Source organism: Anomaloglossus baeobatrachus, chromosome 1, assembly GCF_048569485.1.
Source record: "Anomaloglossus baeobatrachus isolate aAnoBae1 chromosome 1, aAnoBae1.hap1, whole genome shotgun sequence".
NCBI lineage: Eukaryota > Metazoa > Chordata > Amphibia > Anura > Aromobatidae > Anomaloglossus > Anomaloglossus baeobatrachus.
This window is the reverse complement of record NC_134353.1, coordinates 155618784-155639734: the sequence shown is the minus strand read 5'-3', so window position 1 is coordinate 155639734 and position 20951 is coordinate 155618784. Positions and strand designations below refer to the sequence as shown.

Here is a 20951-nt window from a genome sequence, read left to right as displayed (position 1 = left end):
AAAAAGAAGCTAGGTCTCGGGAGTGAGCATGTTTGTTGTGCTTCCACATCAGATTCAGTTTCACTTGGTCCATGGCCTCTGTGCACCATCAGTACCACGTCCATTTTCCTGTCTCTTACTGCATGCCTTGCGCATGTTAAATTAGGTATAAAATATATGACAAAAACTTTCTGGTATTAATAGGGAAAAGAAAATATGTAGTCCTGAAAAGGACTTTTGTCGCAGCAACATTACACCTATACAAGGACTATAAGGCCATGTGCGCACTAGAAAGTGATTTTTTCTGAAGGAAAATCCAGACCCTCTTAAAGATTCCGGCACTGCGGTAAAAAAATGCAACAAAATATGCATGCGGTTTTTCCGTGGTTTGGTGCAGATTTGCCTTGGATTTGCCGTGGTTTTTCCGCAGGTTCGTCCCTGCGGATTTTTACCATTATCTATGGCAAAAACCGCAGGTACCTGCAGAAAAGAAGTGACATGCTCATTAACCCTAGAACGCGCAAGCATAACAATCTACCATAGAAAACAAATGACCTAGCAGGCGAGGCCCCAGGTATGCGTTCTAGGGTTAATTCCGCAGCGGAAAATCCGCAGGTAAATCAGCAGGTATAAAAAACCGCAGTGTGCGCACATAATTTTGTTATACCCATAGGTTTTGCTGGGGATTGACTGCAGAAATGTTAGACACATTTTCTGAAGCAAATCCGCAGTAAAATCCGTGGTAAATCCGCAGCGTGTGCACATAGCCTAAGGCAATAAACCCTGCCTATATGCCTCTAATCCACAACTATCCCAAATCTATCAGCTATACCCACACTTAATGCAGGTAACAGCGGTTTTACTACAGAAAAAACAGTATGTTGCCCTGAAAAGGACTTTTGTTTTAATGGTGCAGCAGAGGTATACAATTACTGCAATAACAATTAAACTCTGCCTATATGCCTGCTCTAATCTAAGCTCTCTCTTCTGGATCAACTCTCACTGAGCTGCATTCAGAGGAGAGTGTGCCAAGCATCATGTCACCGGGTGTTATATAAGATATCTAAAGAGGCGATGCCACTGGCTAATCACAGTAACGTCAGTAGCTAACGTGGAAATGGCATTACCGTGGATTGCTAGCAATCCCCGCATTTTTATTGGCTGTCTAATATAGTCACGAAACACATGGGGCGTGGACTCGAACAATGAACATACCAGAGCACCCCGATGTTTGATTATCAAGCAGTGGCATGTACACTCCCTCATCATTAGTTAAAATAAAACATAGCGTGAGCGAGATGCTGATAAAACCATCAGATTTCTAATCTTACCTCAGTCAGTATTAGCCTTTATTACACCACAGTCATGTATATGAGACATTCTGCACCTCTGTGGAGTAATCTATATTATTATGTGTCATTCGTTTAGCATCCAACTTGTCACACCATTTTACTAGCGTTCAGTCTGACATCCCTGGCCCTACCCAGACCTCTGGTGATAGACAGCTAGAGCTTATTCTTAATGTATACTCTAAGCTACCTTTATGTATTTACCAAATCACGGCTACTTCATTTAGATGGAACATTATGCAAACATTTAAAGGGGATATCCATTTCCATGTTAGAATTTCTAAAGAGAAAAAAAAAAAAAAGTGCGGCCTGACCAATATATAGCAGTTGCCAAACTGATGTTTGGGGGCTCTTCGCTGTTCTCTACTTACTGCTCCCCCTCAATGCACAAGAAATGACTGCTCAGTCAATCACTGGCCATATCAGTGTCCTGGGTCAGGACTGTACCCCAACTCACATTATTGTTGATATGTCAAAGACTGGGAGGGACAAAGCAATATACTAAAAGGGGCAGCAGTTGAATTAGTGAGGGTATCATTCTTTTTTTTTTATTGTAAAACCCCTTTATTTATTCATCTGCAAAAAGGCCACTATAATGTCATAGATGGATTCCAAAATCGTGAAAAATAAGTGTTAAAGGACAGACTAGTCAGTCTCAGCCATTAAAAGCAATCAACCACTGAGGATAGTCAATTTTGATTATTTGCCCAATTACCGTTTTCTGGGGCGTTATTTTTCTTTTTCATGACCTCTGGAGACATATATTTTTATGCTTTGGTAAATATACAAGTGAAACTTTACTTTTGAGTGTTAGTGTGAATGAGTCTTTGTACAGTATTTTGCAAAAAAATGTAGCAGAGGGAAGTCATATAGTGATGGGCAGTATATAGTGATGGGCAGTATATAGTGATGGGCAGCATATAGTGATGGGCAGCATATAGTGATGGGCAGCATATAGTGATGGGCTGCATATAGTGATGAGCAGCATATAGTAATGGGTAGCATATAGTGATGGGCAGCATATAGTAATGGGTAGCATATAGCAATGGGTAGCATATAGTGATGGGTAGCATATAGTGATGGGCAGCATATAGTGATGGGCAGCATATAGTGATGGGTAGCATATAGTGATGGGCAGCATATAGTGATGGGCAGCATATAGTGATGGGCAGCATATAGTGGTGGGTAGCATATAGTGGTGGGTAGCATATAGTGGTGGGCAGCATAAAGTAATGGGTAGCATATAGTGATGGGCAGCATATAGTGATGGGCGGCATATAGTGATGGGTAGCATATAGTGGTGGGCAGCATATAGTAATGGGTAGCATATAGTAATGGCCAGCATATAGTGATGGACAGCATATAGTGATGAGCAGCATATAGTGATGGGCAGCATACAGTGATGAGCAGCATATAGTGATGGGCAGCATAAAGTGATGGGTAGCATATAGTGATAGGCAGCGTATAGTGGTGGGCAGCATAAAGTGATGGGCAGCATATAGTGATGGGCAGCATATAGTGATGGGCAGCATATAGTGATGGTCAGCATATAGTGATGGGCAGTATATAGTGATGGACATCATATAGTGATGGGCAGCATATAGTGATGGGCTGCATATAGTGATGGGCTGCATATGGTGATGGGCAGCATATAGTGATGGGCAGCATATAGTAATGGGCAGCATATAGTGATGGGCAGTATATAGTGATGGGCAGCATATAGTGATGAGCAGCATATAGTGATGGGCTGCATATAGTGATGGGCAGCATATAGTGATGGGCAGCATATAGTAATGGGCAGCATATAGTGATGAGCAGCATATAGTGATGGGCAGCATATAGTGATGAGCAGCATATAGTGATGGGCAGCATATAGTGATGGGCTGCATATAGTGATGAGCAGCATATAGTGATGGGCAGCATATAGTGATGGACAGCATATAGTGATGGGCAGCATATAGAGATGGTCAGCATATAGCGATGGGCTGCATATAATGATGGGCTGCATATAGTGATGGGCTGCATATAGTGATGGGCTGCATATAGTGATGGGCAGCATATAGTGATGGCCAGCATATAGTGATGGGCAGAATATAGTGATGGGCAGCATATAGTGATGGGCAGCATATAGTAATGGGCAGCATATAGTGATGAGCAGCATATAGTGATAGGCAGCATATAGTGATGAGCAGCATATAGTGATGGGCAGCATATAGTGATGAGCAGCATATAGTGATGGGCAGCATATAGTGATGGGCTGCATATAGTGATGGACAGCATATAGTGATGAGCAGCATATAGTGATGGGCAGCATATAGTGATGGGCAGCATATAGTGATGGGCAGCATATAGTGATGGACAGCATATAGTGATGAGCAGCATATAGTGATGGGCAGTATATAGTGATGGACAGCATATAGTGATGGGCAGCATATAGTGATGGGCTGCATATAGTGATGGGCTGCATATAGTGATGGGCTGCATATAGTGATGGGCAGCATATAGTGATGGGCAGCATATAGTGATGAGCAGCATATAGTGATGGGCAGCATATAGTGATGAGCAGCATATAGTGATGGGCAGCATATAGTGATGGACAGCATATAGTGATGGGCAGCATATAGTGATGGTCAGCATATAGCGATGGGCTGCATATAATGATGGGCTGCATATAGTGATGGGCTGCATATAGTGATGGGCTGCATATAGTGATGGGCAGCATATAGTGATGGGCAGAATATAGTGATGGGCAGCATATAGTGATGGGCAGAATATAGTGATGGGCAGCATATAGTGATGGGCAGCATATAGTAATGGGCAGCATATAGTAATGGGCAGCATATAGTGATGAGCAGCATATAGTGATGGGCAGCATATAGTGATGAGCAGCATATAGTGATGGGCAGCATATAGTGATGGGCTGCATATAGTGATGAGCAGCATATAGTGATGGACAGCATATAGTGATGAGCAGCATATAGTGATGAGCAGCATATAGTGATGGGCAGCATATAGTGATGGGCTGCATATAGTGATGAGCAGCATATAGTGATGGGCAGCATATAGTGATGGACAGCATATAGTGATGGGCAGCATATAGTGATGGGCAGCATATAGCGATGGGCTGCATATAATGATGGGCTGCATATAGTGATGGGCAGAATATAGTGATGGGCTGCATATAGTGATGGCCAGCATATAGTGATGGGCAGAATATAGTGATGGGCAGCATATAGTGATGGGCAGAATATAGTGATGAGCAGCATATAGTGATGGGCAGAATATAGTGATGGGCAGCATATAGTGATGGGCAGCATATAGTGATGGGCAGAATATAGTGATGAGCAGCATATAGTGATGGGCAGCATATAGTGATGGGCAGCATATAGTGATGGGCAGCATATAGTGATAGGCAGCATATAGTGATGGGCAGAATATAGTGATGAGCAGCATATAGTGATGGGCAGCATATAGTGATGAGCAGCATATAGTGATGGGCAGAATATAGTGATGGGCAGCATATAGTGATGGGCAGTATATAGTGATGGACAGCATATAGTGATGAGCAGCATATAGTGATGAGCAGCATATAGTGGTGGGCAGTATATAGTGATGGACAGCATATAGTGATGGGCAGCACATAGTGATGGGCTGCATATAGTGATGGGCTGCATATAGTGATGGGCAGCATATAGTGATGGGCAGCATATAGTGATGAGCAGCATATAGTGATGGGCAGCATATAGTGATGAGCAGCATATAGTGATGGGCAGAATATAGTGATGGGCAGCATATAGTGATGGGCAGAATATAGTGATGGGCAGCATATAGTGATGGGCAGCATATAGTGATAGGCAGCATATAGTGATGGGCAGCATATAGTGATGGCCAGCATATAGTGAGGGCAGGATATAGTCATAGGCATGTTTGTTTCAGCATTTCTGATGCTGGCTTCATAAATGATGGACCTGACATTCCATTTAAGTACTCTCAAAGATGAACTTCTCTTCATGGAATCCGCGGCTTTGTACTTTGGTGCCCTCTTGTGGAAATTTATTATACTTCACTATGAAAATCTGAAAATTTGCAGTGGCAGATGTATTTTTACCTCCTTGTGTATGCAGCCACTATATTAATCATTAGTAAGTTGTTCCTAGATGTTGCAGCAGTTCTCCACCAATAACCTCTTAAGGACATGACGGGAGCAGCGGAGGGGAGCGAGCACTGGACTCGGGGGGGATGAGTATCATCTAAGCTTCTTTCTACACTAGCATCCAAACATTTGGGGAACACTTTTCTAGAAGAGGAACATTTTAAAAGATAACCTGTCACAAGGTCAAAAGTGGCCAGATTTTGTTCTTCTTTTACTCCTGATCCTCACATGAGTATTTTACTTTTATTCTTTTATTTATTTATTTATTTCATTTTTTTAAATCCACCATGCAATTCTAGATTATGGGTCTTTTTTTAATACTAATCTTTCTGATCTTTGTCAAGGAGGCCTTTTTCACTTGATAATTGTGCAGAGAAGCCAAACATCATGCTCCTGGCTAATTTTGTGAGCCATGCCGACTTAGTAAAGACCATTGAAAATAGCACTAGATAAGATACAAATGCCCATATCTCTGGTACTGTATGGTGGATTAAAAAATAGAATACTCAAAGGAGGAGTGGAAATAAAATAGGAGCAAAATCTGGTCATATTTGACCAGGTGACCGGTCCTTTTTAAGTACTTCTTTAGTCATTCTGTGGTGCCCCTGAGGCTACAGTCGCCACAGGGTACTGCACCTAATTTAAGGTGCAGTATTCATCCCGGGTAAGGAGGAGGTTTATCACAGGTGTTCATCACATTCACACACTACATACACCTTAGTAGCCAGCCACTGGGACTGGCTAGGGTAGATGTGGGGGGCTGGCTGCCATGGGAATGGAACTTTCCCCACTCACGAAGTCAGCACCTGGGGGTGGAGCTAGAGACAGGGGAGCAAGGCGACACACACAGACTCAGACAGAACAGCTTAGGACAGGAACCATGTGAGATGCAGAAGAACACGGTCGCTGAAGGGAGAGCTTCATAGCTCCCTTGGGATCAGCGCAGACGGGACGCGGAGCCCTAGGTTGGTGGGAACTTCAACCAGCAGAATCCGCCAGGTGAGGGGATTGCATGTCCCTTTGCCCACCTAAAGTATCCAGGGTATAGGAGCAAACAGAGACAGGGGTTGTGACCAGGATCCAGCCCAATAACGGACTCGCGCTGCCTGTCAAACAGGATGGGAACTACACCCAGGACATGAGTCTCTGTAGTACTACAAGTTACAGGGATTCACCACATACAGCACAAGAAGGAAGGGTTCACAGTCCACAACACCGGCACCACAAACAACTACCCCCATCATCCGCATCCCCATCTTTTTTGACACCGCCAGGGTCACGGAACCGGGCAAGACCACCGCAGCGACACAGCAGAAGCACCGCGGCCCGGTGATGAGTAACCCCCTGACCCCGGGGGCGCTTCAATTCTATATCTGCATTTAGAGAGTTATTTTATTTCCATTGATATAGCCATATGTGGGCTTTTTTTATTGTGCATATATTGCATAGATTTTGTTCATTTTACAGGGGAAAATACAAATGTGGCCATTATTGTTTTTTACAGCGCTCATTGTGTGCTATAAATGAATAACAATTTTATTTTCAGGGTTGTTACAAATTACAGTGATAATATATTTTTTTCCACTTATGCACAGTAAATAGTTTTTTTATTTCCTTAATACACTGGACAACGAAGATTTTGCTTCCTGAATAGAGATCAAGAGACCCCTGGAAGTTCATGTTCGCCAGGTTCGGAAGAACTTTAGTTAAAAGTTCAGTTCGGGAACCAGACTTGATCCGAACTTGACCTTAGACCCCCAACCCCATATAAGTCAATGGGAACCTGAACTTCAATGCAGTAAAATGGCTGATAATGGTTGTAGTAAAGGGTAGGGGCTGCAAAAGTATGCAAAATGGGGGCAATTGCCCTATATCAAAATGTGGATAGGGACTAAGTAAAAAAATGAAGTGGGCTACTGTCTATTTTTGATCATTTGAAAACCAGAGCAGGTAAAGAAGACAGCTGCCGGCTGCAACACTCAGCTGTCTGCTTTGCCTTGGCTGGTTAACAAAAAGAGAGGGGACCCCACACCATTTTTTACAAGTAATTAAAGAAATCATTTATAAAAACAATGTGGGCTCCGCACTATCTTTGTTAACCAGCCATTCTCACCATTGGAGCTAACAATTTACATTCCTTATCTGTATTTCTTTGGAAAGTGGGAGGAAAATGGAGAATCCAGAGGAAACCAGACAAACACGGGGAGAACATACAAACTGCTTGTAGAAGTTGTTCTTGGTGAGATTTGAGCCCAGGACCCCAGTGGTGCAAAGCAACAGTGCTAACCACTGAGCCACATTTTTTACTAGGGACTTTTTTTTTCTTTAAACTATATTGATGTTATGCTTTTCAATGATTTACTCACAGACCACATATACATCTTTCATTAGGCAGAACTTATTAGACGTATGTGCATGACAGACTTGAAGGCCATTGTTGCGTTCTTGGCTCCAATGGAAACTGATTGGCACATAATTCTACTACAGGAAAGCTAATGAGGTGAAAGAGGGAGCCCACTGCATCCCTCTCATAACTGCAGTGGCCATGGCATCTAAGGGTGTTAATCATGCCCCCTTTATTCCCTCCATTAATCATGCCTCCTTTATTCCCTCCATTAATCGTGCCCCCTTTATTCCCTCCATTAATCTTGCCCCCTTTATTTCCTCCATTAATCATGCTCCTCTGACGCCCTGACAAAATCAGGTTGTCACAGGAGACTGCATCCATCTTTCAGATGCAGGACTCTCTCCTCTTTGTCCTACCAACATAACCCCACACAGCTACAAACACCAGCCACAAAGCCTAGTCACCCCCCCAAGACAATAGGGACACACCAGTGGGCGGAGCTAGGCAGATGGTGACGCCCACCTAGGGGTTCTGAGGTGTTCGGGGAGGGAACAAGTCGGATAAGTTTGGACAGAGGAAGTGAGAGGAGTGAAGTGGTGGTCAGGGGTTATAGCTCCCGGACTACCGGACTACCTGAGCTGACTAGGTGGCAGACGGCAGAGTAGGGCCACAGGCGATGGAGATCCGGTCGCAGGAGACCTTAAGTGGACCGGGGCAGGGTTGTAGCCCGCCGGTGCCGACAGCGGGAATCCGGTCCGGAGGCCGTGCACAGTCGGGGTACCTGGACCCCAGGGCGAGGACAGCTGAAAGCACCTTGTCAATTAGCCAGCAGGGGACAAGGTTCCAGATCTTGTCCCACGAGTAGCCCAGATAGAGAGATACGGAAGCCCAACGCGGGGGATAGGGCATCTGCAAGTGCTTGCAAAAATCCACAGGGTCAGATCTCGCAAGCCACAGCTCCCACAGCAACAATACCAGGAGTGGACGTTTCCCAATCCATGCAGACTAGTCAACACACAAGACACAAAATTAGAGTTCAGGAGTGTTCTGCTCACTGGTGTGCTGGACCCGAGGCTACCGGTATCTGGCACTTGGTTTACTACTTGGACTCTGTGTGAATTATTCAACAACGGTGAGTACACCGGTATCATCCGGTCCAGCCTGGAGACGGTGTCTCAGCATTCCACTCCACCTACACCTGGGCCCCGGGACAACACCACCCCTACCCGTGGAGGGGATACCATCCTGCTGCCCCGCTCCATCAGCCCCAGGTGCCCCATACCAAAGCAGCGGCGGTGTCACCAAACTATCACCGCAACCCACGGGTGGTGTAACTGACAAACTCTCCCCTGTAAATAACCCCTTTATTAGTTGTGGGCGACGGGCTGCTGCATGAGCCCCAGATCCGGCTGCCACTCGAGCCACAGCCACGATCCAGGATCCGAGCGTCTCGAGTAGCCCCCTGCCGTCGTCTGCGCCCCCGCCCGCGACACTCCCTTTATTCCCTCCATAAACTAATAATTCTTTCATTTTGTGCAGCCATATAATACAATGTAGAATACTAAGAACAGTAAGGCCCTGTGCGCACACTGTGTTTTTACCTGCGGTTTTACCCGCGGTTTTGCTGCAGAAATTTCTTGAGAAATGTTTGTAATCTTTCTGCAGACATTTCCCAGCAAAACCTGCGTTTTTTTTCTCAAGAAAATTCTTTCTGCAGAATTTCTTGAGAAAATGTGCATGTCACTTCTTTTCCGCAGGTACCTGCGGTATTTCACTCCATTCACTGTAATGTAATCGCGAAATACCGCGGGTATACCGCAGGTAGCAAGTGATGTGCGGTATACCCTCGGTATAGCCGCGGTTTACCTGTGGTAATGTTCATCACTACTCTGCGTTTTGCAGGGAAGTGATGTCATTATGACAGGAAGAGGAAGCAGAGCAGAGTAAACACACACATATCACACACCCTGGACGCCGCACGAAAGCACTTCCGTGTGACCTCTGTCGGGTGCCCGTGCAGTCTGTGTCCCGCTCCAGCCCCGCGACTGCTTGCACTGCAGTATCAGCAGCTTCTCACATTGCAGTGCAGGCAGCCGCGGGAATGACGAGCGCTGCTGTCGGGAGGTTAGATGAGATCATTACCTGCTGTGACGATCTCCTACTCTCCTGACGTCAGCGCTGTCACAGCCTTCTATGCCCGACTCACGGGCGGCCCGAGACTGACTAGCGGTAACGTCACGGGCTCTCGCGATACTGCTGAGAACGCGGCAGGCATAGAAATCAGTGACAGCGCTGATGTCAGGAGAGCAGGAGATCATCACTGCAGGTAATGATCTCATCTAACCTCCTGACAGCAGCGCTCGTCATCCCCTGCAGTGACCGGGGCTGACCTATTAATGTTAGGCCAGGTCACTGCACTGCTCTCCCAGACAATGGGGAACATTCTGTTTTTCATTGACTGGGACAGTGACTATTGTACGGATCGTCGTGGGACCCCCTTATTGGATTACGCCGGACCTGGAGTTGATTGTTCTTTTCAATAAATTGTTGAAAAAGGGAATGTTTTGGGGAGTGTTTTTTCAAATAAAACTTTTTTGTTGTCTACTTTTTATTTTTTACTAACTTGGTTGTGATGTCAGGTATTTGATAGACGCTTGACATCACTAACCCCAGGGCTTGATGCCATTACACATCTGGCATCAACCCCATATATTACCCCGTTTGCCACCGCACCAGGGCAACGGGATGAGTTGGGGCAAAGCGCCAGGACTGGCACTTCTAATGGATGCGTCACTTCTGGGGCAGCTGTGGCCTGCTATTTTTAGGCTGGGGAGTGTCCAATAACGGTGGACCTCCCTAGTCTGAGAATACCAGACCACAGCTGCCCGCTTTACCTTGGCTGGTGATCCAATTTGGGTGGGACCACGTTTTTTGTTTTAAATTATTTATTTAATGTAAAATAACAGCGTGGGGTACCCTCTGTTTTGGATTACCAGCCAAGGTAAAGCTGCCAGCTGTGGTCTGCAAGCTGCAGCCGTCTGCTTTACCCTAGCTGGCTACAAAAGATATGGGGGACCTCACGTCGTTTTTTTTTAATTATTTATTTATTTTTTGGCTAAATACAAGGCTAAGCACCCTTTAGTGCTACATGAAAGTCACTAAAGGGTGCCAGCTTAGAATATGCAGGGAAGTGGGACATTATATAGGTCTTTCTCATCTATTATCTATCTATCTATTCATCTATCCATCTTTCCCTCTATCCATTATCTGTCTATCTATCTATCTATCGATTATCTATCTATTATCTATATTATTTATTGCAGTTACAGCATAAAAAAACGCAGGGACCAACCTGCGGAAAAACCACAGCAAAAACCCGGCAAAAACGCATGCGTTTTTCCCGCGGTTTTGGTGCGTTTTTTTACCGCAGGTGCGGTAATCTTCAACTCCCAGAAGTTTCTCAAGAAATTTTCTTGAGAAAAATCACTTTTCTAGTGCGCACATAGCCTAAGGAGCACTTGGTCTGCACTGTTTCATTCACATAAACAATATTTCATTCACTTACAGCAATCATGGTCTTAGAAATGGTGAAGAATAGAAACTCAAAGCATAGTGATCAATTATTTAATTTTTAGTTATATAGTAAGAAATTTGTACTTATATAAGGGCTTGTCTGGTTTAGAAAAGAAATATTTATATACAGTACAGACCAAAAGTTTGGACACACCTTCTCATCTCTAGAACAACTGTTAAGGGGAGACTTTGTGCAGCAGGCCTTCATGGTAAAATAGCTGCTAGGAAACCACTGCTAAGGACAGGCAACAAGCAGAAGAGACTTGTTTGGGCTAAAGAACACAAGGAATGGACATTAGACCAGTGGAAATCTGTGCTTTGGTCTGATGAGTCCATATTTGAGATCTTTGGATCCAACCACCGTGTCTTTGTAGAAAAGGTGAACGGATGGACTTTACATGTCTGGTTCTTACAGTGAAGCATGGAGGAGGAGGTGTGATGGTGTGGGGGTGTTTTGCTGGTGACACTGTTGGGGATTTATTTAAAATTGAAGGCATACAGAACCAGCATGCCTACCACAGCATCTTGCAGCGGCGTGCCATTCCATTCGGTTTACGTTTAGTTGAACCATCATTTATTTTTCAACAGGACAATGACCCCAAACACACCTCCAGGCTATGTAAGGGCTATCTAACTAAGAAGAAGAGTGATTGGGTGCTACACCAGATGACCTGGCCTCCACAGTCACCAGACCTGAACCCAATCGAGATGGTTTGGTGTGAGCTGGACCGCAGAGTGAAGGCAAAAGGGCCAACAAGTGCTAAGCATCTCTGGGAACTTCTTTCAAGGCTGTTGGAAGACCATTTCCGGTGACTACCTCTTGAAGCTCATCAAGAAAATGCCAAGAGTGTGCAAAGCAGTATTCAAAGCAAAAGGTGGCTACTTTGAAGAACCTAGAATACAAGACATATTTTCAGTTGTTTCACACTTTTTGTTAAGTATTTCATTCCACATGTTTTAATTCATAGTTGTGATGCCTTCAATGTGAATCTACAATTTTCAGAGTCCTGAAAATAAAGAAAACTCTTTGAATGAGAAGGTGTGTCCAAACTTTTGGTCTGTACTGTATACTGTATATTCTATTAAAAAGATCTGAGTGAATAGTTTGGTATCACCGTAATTATACTGATGGGGAAAATCAATTTGCCGAGTTATTTTTTACCACACAATGTACGCTGTTAACAATATCCCCCCAAAAAACAATATCAGAATTGCATTTTTTTCGCAATTTCATTGCACTTAGTATTTTGCCTCAGTTTTCAGTACTCTGGTGGTGAAGTGAAGGGTGTCATTCAAAAGTACAACTCGTCCTGCAAAAAACAAGCCCTCTTATGTCTATGTCTATGGAAAAATTAAAAGTCATGGCTCTTGGAAGAAGGGAAGTAATAAATAATAAGTGCAATATTAGGAAGGGGTTAAGCAATTCTGAAGCAATCTCTTGCTATTGAGAATTCAACATAATTATTATTCTAGCCTAAATAATACCACTAATGAAGTACACATGAAATGCTAGTGCAGACACATACTAATGATGCAAATGCACCCACACAATATTTACACTATCATAGATAACAATGATCAGCTCCTGCATTTAGGTAAGCAAAGTGATTGATATATTTAACACCAGTCAGCACACCGGCCTTAAGCTGGTGTCACACACAGCGATGACGACAACGACGTCGCTGCTATGTCACCATTTTCTGTGACGTAGCAGCGACGTCCCGTCGCTGTCGCTGTGTGTGACATCCAGCAACGACCTGGCCCCTGCTGTGAGGTCGCCGCTCGTTGCTGAATGTCCAGCTTCATTTTTTGGTCGTCGCTCTCCCGCTGTGACGCACACATCGCTGTGTGTGACAGCGAGAGAGCGACGAAATGAAGCGAGCAAGGAGCAGGAGCCGGCGTCTGGCAGCTGCGGAAAGCTGTAACCAGCGTAAACATCGGGTAACCAAGGGAAGACCTTTCCCTGGTTACCCGATATTTACCTTCATTACCAGCGTCCGCCGCTCTCAGCTGTCAGTGCGCGGCTCCCTGCTCTCTGCACATGTAGCACAGCGACGCGTGTCGTTATGATCGCTGCTTCTGCTGTGTTTGACAGCTAAGCAGCGATCATAACAGCGACTTACAAGGTCGCTGTTGCATCACAGAAAATGGTGACGTAACAGCGACGTCGTTGACGCTGTCGCTATGTGTGAACCCAGCTTTATAAGTAGAGTGATATGGGTGTCCCTAAAGCAATAGAGTATGTTGCATGTTGTACAGAAATTATACCTTATTATTGCATAATATATACAATGTTACAAAAAAGATAAATAATAAAACAAATCCCTGTCAATTCCAAAAAATCTTCACATCATAATATGAATAAGGTCACATACTATTCTACTAACATCTAGAAGAATGAGAACAAAGAACAGCAGCACCACTGGAGGGTCAGTGCTGAATCACCATCGTAAAGGGGTGTCTTTTATATTTTTAATTACATTTTCAGGTATTTTTAACACCTTACATGGTACATTATGGGAGTGGAATGTAGCGGGCTCAGGAGCTGAGCCCTTTTCCACAGGGTAGGTGTCGGCTGTGTTATACAACCAGCACCTACATCCAACAGCAGTGATCGGAGCATGCTCTGATCATTGCTGTTTAAACACTAGTGCTATGCAAGAACTAACATGCTCAAATGCTAAGTACTCGAATCGAGCAGGTGGGAAACACAGACAGGGTCCACTCAAGTAACAAGTATAATGGAAGTCAATGGGAAACTCAAGCGGGGGGTGGGGCAGGAAAATCGCTGAAATGGATGGAAAAAGTATTCAAATGGAATGAGAAGAGCATGGGAAAGACCCCTGGACACATCTCTGACTACCAAGTCGCTGCTGGGAACAATGTTGTCAAAGTATTAGCCTGTGGGCACAAATTGCATTTCTATTGTGTTTTTGGATGTGTTTTTGAGTGCAGATTTTTCACAAAACCTGAAGGGCATCTTGACACCAGCAAAGTCAATGAGAATCCTGAAGTGTTATGCACACGGTGCTTATGTGTAACTTGCACATTTGGTGTAGAAAACAATCTGCAACATGTCAACTCTTTCAGCGGTGTTGCAATGTACTTTCATGCATTGCATTCAATGAAAGCAAATGTTCTATTTGAGAAAGGTTTTTGCTCAAGCCGAAACGCGCTACTGTGTTGTCTTCCCGTGCAGGGGATGGAACAAAGGATTTGACTTAAAAAGAATACAAGGAGTGCTGGTCTATTTGTTTGTTTGGATTGTGGATGCTTTCCATAGACTTGAGCATCATGTACTTTTTGAGGGCTGGAAGGAACATTTTTCTTTTATTGACTGCAATGAAGTCAGTCAAAAACACTATAAAACCACAGGTCAAAAATACATGCAAAAACACATCGAAAACTATTTTTTTTGCCGCTATTTTTACTGCCAAAAGATGCAAAAATGGTGCAGAAATTTCTGCAACCAAATACTCGACGTGTGCACACAGCCTTACATTCCTTCTATAAGTAAAAAATTGCCGAAAAAATGCAATAAAAAGCAGTCAAAACGTATGTACCTCAAAATAATATCAATAAAACTATACTTTGGCACACAAAAATAATAGTGCTTTGTGTCTCCCCTATTTCCTCATAGATTGTAAGCTTATGAGCAGGGTCTCACTCCTCGTATTTGATTGTGATGTGTTATGTGTTACTCTTGTAATGTCTTATCTTGTTTGTACAAGTTCCCTCTGAATTAGAACGTGTTGCAGAACATGTCAGTGCTATATAAATAAAACTTCTTCTTATTATTACTATTATTATATTTTTAAACTGGAGCTCCTGCATCTCCACCATCAGGGGTAATCTGGAGGTTAGAAATAGCCTATGGTCTCGTAGCGTGAGGGACATTAAAGGAGTTCCCTGTCCCTCACTATCCTGCAGTCATATTGTGATAATTTTTAACCCTCACATTATTCACAGAATTGGGGAAGATGAACAAAACAGTTTGTTAAGCAATTTCTCCTAAGTACGTCAATACCCCATATTTGGTCAAAAACAACTTTTGAGGTACATTGCAAAGCCCAGAAGGGAAAGAGTGCCAAATTATAGTGCAGATTTTGTGGTTATGGTTTCTGCATGCCATATCACATTGGCAGAGCCCCTGATGTGTCAGGACAGCTGAATGCCCCATAAGTGACCCCATCTTACAAACTACACCTCTCAATACATTTATCTAGGGGTACAGTGATCACATTGGCACCATCGATGTGTCACAGAATTTTATACCATTGGGCGGTGAAAAAAAAAAATAATTACCGTAATCTTTACCACAAAAAAGTTGTTTTAGCCCAAGATTTTACATTTTCACATAGGAAAATGAGTACAAATGGCACCAAAATTTGTCACCTCATATGTGCCTGTTCAGTTGTGCTTAGCTACAAGGAGGGAAGGAGCGTTATTTGAATCCTGGAATATAGATTTTCATACAAAAGTTTGCGGACTCCATGCACAGAGACCCTAAGTGCCACAATAGCAAAATCTTCATCAAGTGACACTATTTTGGAAAATACACCCCTCTACGCATTTATCTACAGGTGTAGTCATGATTTTGACACAATAGGTGTTTTCCAGAAACAAGCAGCACTGGATGTTGCTGAGTCAAAATGCAAATCTGCCATTGTAGTGCCCAGTACACTGTAGTGCCCAGTACGTTGTAGTGCCTATAGATTCTGCCCAGCTTGTGCTTCTGGAGACATGGACCCCATAAATTAAATGGGCTTTCCTTACCACAAAAATGCAAAACATGTGGATGCTAAATGTGGTTTAGGCTCACTGTGAGACTGAGAAAGGAATGGGGCATTTGGATTTGGAACTGCATATTTTGATACATTTATTTTTAGGGAGCTGTAGGGCTTTTCCAGAGCCTTTGTGTTACAAGTAACGTGAAAGCCCCCTATATTTCCGTTAACAGATGACAGACCTGAGTGGCGACTTGGGCTTTTGTGGGTTGAGTTGAATGCTGTTAGTGGGAATTTGGGGTACAGAATATTTTGGATCAGTTCACATATATCCTGTGCTCTATGCTGAGCACTTACATTAGGGTTTCCTTCTACATCTCCGACATACGTGATTCAGGTGAAACCCCTGACAGATCCATTTACTAATGAGGCAACAGAGTTATGGGGGCGTCACACGGGACAATAAATCATGCATCACGGGCAATTAGTTGCCCGTGGCGCACAAAGTCGTTAACCCCCTGTCACACGTACTTACCTGCCGGACGACCTCGCTGTGGGCGGCGAACATCCTCTTCCTGAAGGGGGAGGGACGTTCGGCATCACAGCAACGTCACACAGCCGCCGGCCAATAGAAGCGGAGGGGCGGAGATGAGCGGGACGTAAACATCCCGCCCACCTCCTTCCTTCCGCATTGCCGGCGGGATGCAGGTAAGCTGTGTTCGTCGTTCCCGGGGTGTCACACGGAGCAACGTGTGCTGCCACGGGAACGACGAACAACCGGAGCACAGAAGGAGGAGCGACTTTTTGAAAATGAGCGACGTGTCAACGAGCAACGATAAGGTGAGTATTTTTGCTCATTCACAGTCGTTCCGAGGTGTCACACGGTACGATATGTTTGACGATGCTGGATATGCGTCATTAACGATGTGACCTCGACGACATATCGCCCGATATATCGTACCGTGTGACGCCCGCATTACTCCGGACTCCCTTTGGTTTCAGTCTAGTGGTGTTCGTCTTTTCAAAGGTGCACAAAACTGTTGCTCACTGCACTTTTGGGCACGCCTAAAAAGAGGCATAACAAAATGGACACCACTGGAGCACAGGCCATACAGGAGTTAAAAGTGACTCCCTCTGCTTCAGTACAGCGAATTGTGTTATTTTTGTCAGAGATTTACATGTAAAGTGCTCAGCATAGAGCGCAGGATATATGTGAGCCAAACCTTATTGCAATCTTTTGGAGGCAGAATAAACAAATCAATAACAGGGTTTTTTTACTATTTTTTACGACGTTCATCTTGTGGTAGAAGTAATATTTTGCTGACAAAGTTATATAGTGGCTTGTATTTTTGCAAGACAAAATTATGTTTTCAGAGATACCGCAGATGTTCGGGTCCGGTGGGACTTTAAAAAAAAAGTCCAGTTCGGGACCGTACTTGAACCCCAACATGTGCCCAAACGCCGAATCCCATATGTCTATGGGGACCCAAACATTACCTGTAAAAGAAAAGGGTTAAAGCAGGAGACTATACTTACTGAGCCTCCCGTGCAGCTGTATCACTACTTCCGGGTCCGATCATGAGTCCTTATGCATATTCACTGCTTTAACACCCACCGGCAGCTCTGATTGGCTGACCATGCCCCCATCATCTCTAAAAGCGCCTGTGATTGGTTGGAATCACAGGTGCTGTCTGCATGCTTATAGTGGAAGGTAAAATTAATAAATAAATACATTTTTAAAAAACTGGTGTAGGGTCCCCCTTTATACCAGCACAGATAAAGCCACGGCTACAGGCTGCCACCTCAAGCTGTGTTGCTTATCTTGGCTGTGCATCAAAATAAGAGGAACTGCATGTGGTTTCTTTTTTTTATAAATAATTTTTTAAAAAACAATGTGCGGTTTGATATCCAGCAAGATAAAGCCAACATCTTGGGGCTGGTATTCTCAGCCTGGGGAGGCCCATCGTTATTGGGGTCCCTCCAGGCTAAGAATAGCAGCCTGCAGCCGCCCTGGAATTGTTGCATTCACTAGATGTGACAATCCCGACGCTTTACCGGGCTCTTCCCAATTGCCCTGGTGCAGTGGCAATCAGGGTAATAGGGGTTAATGACAGCGCACAGCTGTCACTAATCCCAGAATTAGTGATGGGTAGAGGTCTATGAGTCCCCCATCACTAATCCTATAAGTCAAAAGAAATAAACACAAACACCGAGAAAAAGAATTTATTTGAAATAAAATACAGCACCCTCTTTCCCGTCTTTATTAACCCAAAAAAAACCCTTGAAGTTCTGCTGTAATCCACATGACATCCCACGACGGTCCTAGCCTGCTACACCCGAGCCTGGAGAGACCGAAAACACGTCTGATCTCTCCAGGCTCCAGGAAGCACTGACAAGGGGAACCTGGATGGCAGCTGTGACATCACTCAGTTCACCGGAGATCATACCCACATTCCCACGGTATAACCTCCAGTGACCTGAGTACTGGACCTTGCCAGCCCTTTAACACTAGAACTACTGAGGTAGTCATTTTGACTACTTTGCACTATGTATTTCTATATAGGTGTCACGAGTCCTGTAGTTCTAGTGTTAACATGAACAGTGCCGGCCGGGAGTCGGGGAGTGCGGGAGAGACCCGCACCCCCCTCTCCCCGGCTGGCACTGTCAGTGTTAAAGGGCTGGTCAATCACATGCGCTGTTAGAGAGAGTGGGGGCGTGGTCTATCGGCAGCCAATACAAGCCGCCGGTAAAATATGTATGATCACTGATGAACAGACCCGGAAGTAGCATTACCACTGCGAGGAGGCTTGGTAAGGATATTGCTCCTGCTTTAACCCTTTTGTTTTTTTGTTTTATTATTTGGGTTGCCAAACCCGAACTGTAAGAAGGACTTCCCTGCTGTTTGGTATGGACATCGAACTTTACAGTTCGGGTTCGCTCATCACTACATATGACTTTTTGATCGCACTTTATTCCACTGTTTATGTCAACTGTATATTGAAAAAACATAGTTTTTGCTACGTGTTTTATGTATTTATTTTACAGTGTTCACTGCAGGAGTTAACTAGTGTGAAAATTTTATAGATTGGGTTGTTCCAGACGCGACGATACCAAATTTGTGTACTTTTTTGGTTTGCTTTTCGATAAATATAAATATAAATATTTATTGGTAAAATTTTTAAAATATACTGTATTTTGCTATTTTCTGATTTTTTTTATACTTTTAATTTTTTTTTGCTTTTTTTTCCACTTTTTTCCTTAGTCCCTATATGGGAGATTAACTTTTATTGCTCTGATCGCTGGTATAATACATTGCAATACACCAGCATGGCAATACATTATACCTGACAGTTTTACACTGACACCAGCGTCTTAGACCCTGCTTCTGGCATGGTCTAAGACACTTGCCATAGCTAGCTGACATGGAGGTCGGCACAACATCATCATGGCGACCTCGAGTTGCCATGGCAATGATCGGACCCCCGTGATCACTTTGAGGGGGTCGCGATTGCATGGGATCTCTATTGATCGCAGCATTTAGGGGTTAAACAGCTGGGGGCAATGCATAGATCATCCCTGGCAGTGACAGCAAGCTTTTGGCTGTCAAAAAAGCAGAAATCATGGTGGCGATTGCATGGGCACAGCTCCTGTCATAGGTCGTGAACCCCTATCTGACCATGAAATAAGTTTACATCAAAAGTCGTGGAAGGGTTAAAGAAAGTGTCATCAAAAAATTACTAATTATTTTATACCAGGTTTTAGTGTTAAATGTATTTTTTAACTTATGCCAATATTTTTCCCATATCATAATCTTTACTAAAAATAAAAGTGATAAATCTTGCTATTTTCACACTGAACATTAAGGCTTTTTTTATTTTAATTTTTTTTTTGTTTTTTTTAGACGGGGATGGCTACAAATCCTTCAGCATAGCAAGACATTTTGGACAATTGTATGCTTCCAACTTGGTGGGGAGTTTGTGGAAGGCCTTTACTGCTCCAGCATGATTGTGCCCATGTGCACAGAGCAAGGCCCTAAACAGCATTACTGATGAGTTTGGAGTGTAAAAACTTGACTGGTCCTGACCTCAACCCCACTGAAAATTAGGCCTACATGAGTAAGTAAAGATGGCTGCCCCTACCTGGCTTTCAGCAGTTGTGGTTTCTCCAGCTGCTCCGTGTGCAAAGTTGAAACTGACCTCTTTAGTGGTTGGTTGGTTTAAATCCTCGGTGTCACACGCACTGCGCACCAGCTGGCACTCAATGCCTCATTTCTGCCATGATATATTTATATTTCTATAGTCTTACGCTTCTATTTTATTCATATGCAGAGCACTAACAAATTCGATTCACTGTAAATTGGATTTTTCATCTGTAAAAAAAACTTTGGTTATATAAATACTGTATAGAGGACATACAGTATACACAAGTTACCATAGAAGCATACAATCAATAGAGCAAAATGGAAATCAAAAAGTGTGATATTGACAATGAGATGCATTTACAATTATTCAACCCACAAGGAACAACAAAGACAGGTGGATTGCCAAACCTATCAAACTGATCGTAGAAAATCATTTGGTTAAAAATATCAATGCAGCAAGAATAAAATTTCATTAAAACTTCAATTGTAGTCCGCAGTAATTAAAAGGGGACATGCTTTAAAGGGAATCTGTCATCAGGTTTTTGCTTAAAAATAAAGTAATTCACATCAACTTACGAGATCCAGACAAGAAATCCATAATGGGTACTGTAAGTTGCACGGAAGAAACCTTGAGCCGCCACTATGTGAACAATGGTAATTGTAAGGCGAAGTAATCCAGTTC

At 43.7% G+C, this 20951-nt stretch overlaps 1 long non-coding RNA gene across 1 annotated transcript in view; it reads right to left on the bottom strand.

Moving 5' to 3' along the window:
* LOC142290741 (uncharacterized) overlaps window positions 1-20331 on the bottom strand; it is a 62822-nt gene extending 42491 nt beyond the window's left edge. Inside the window, exon 1 of the long non-coding RNA XR_012750379.1 lies at window positions 20268-20331. This is a non-coding gene — a long non-coding RNA (uncharacterized LOC142290741). The remainder of the gene's footprint in view (window positions 1-20267) is intronic.
* Window positions 20332-20951: the final 620 nt, after the last annotated feature.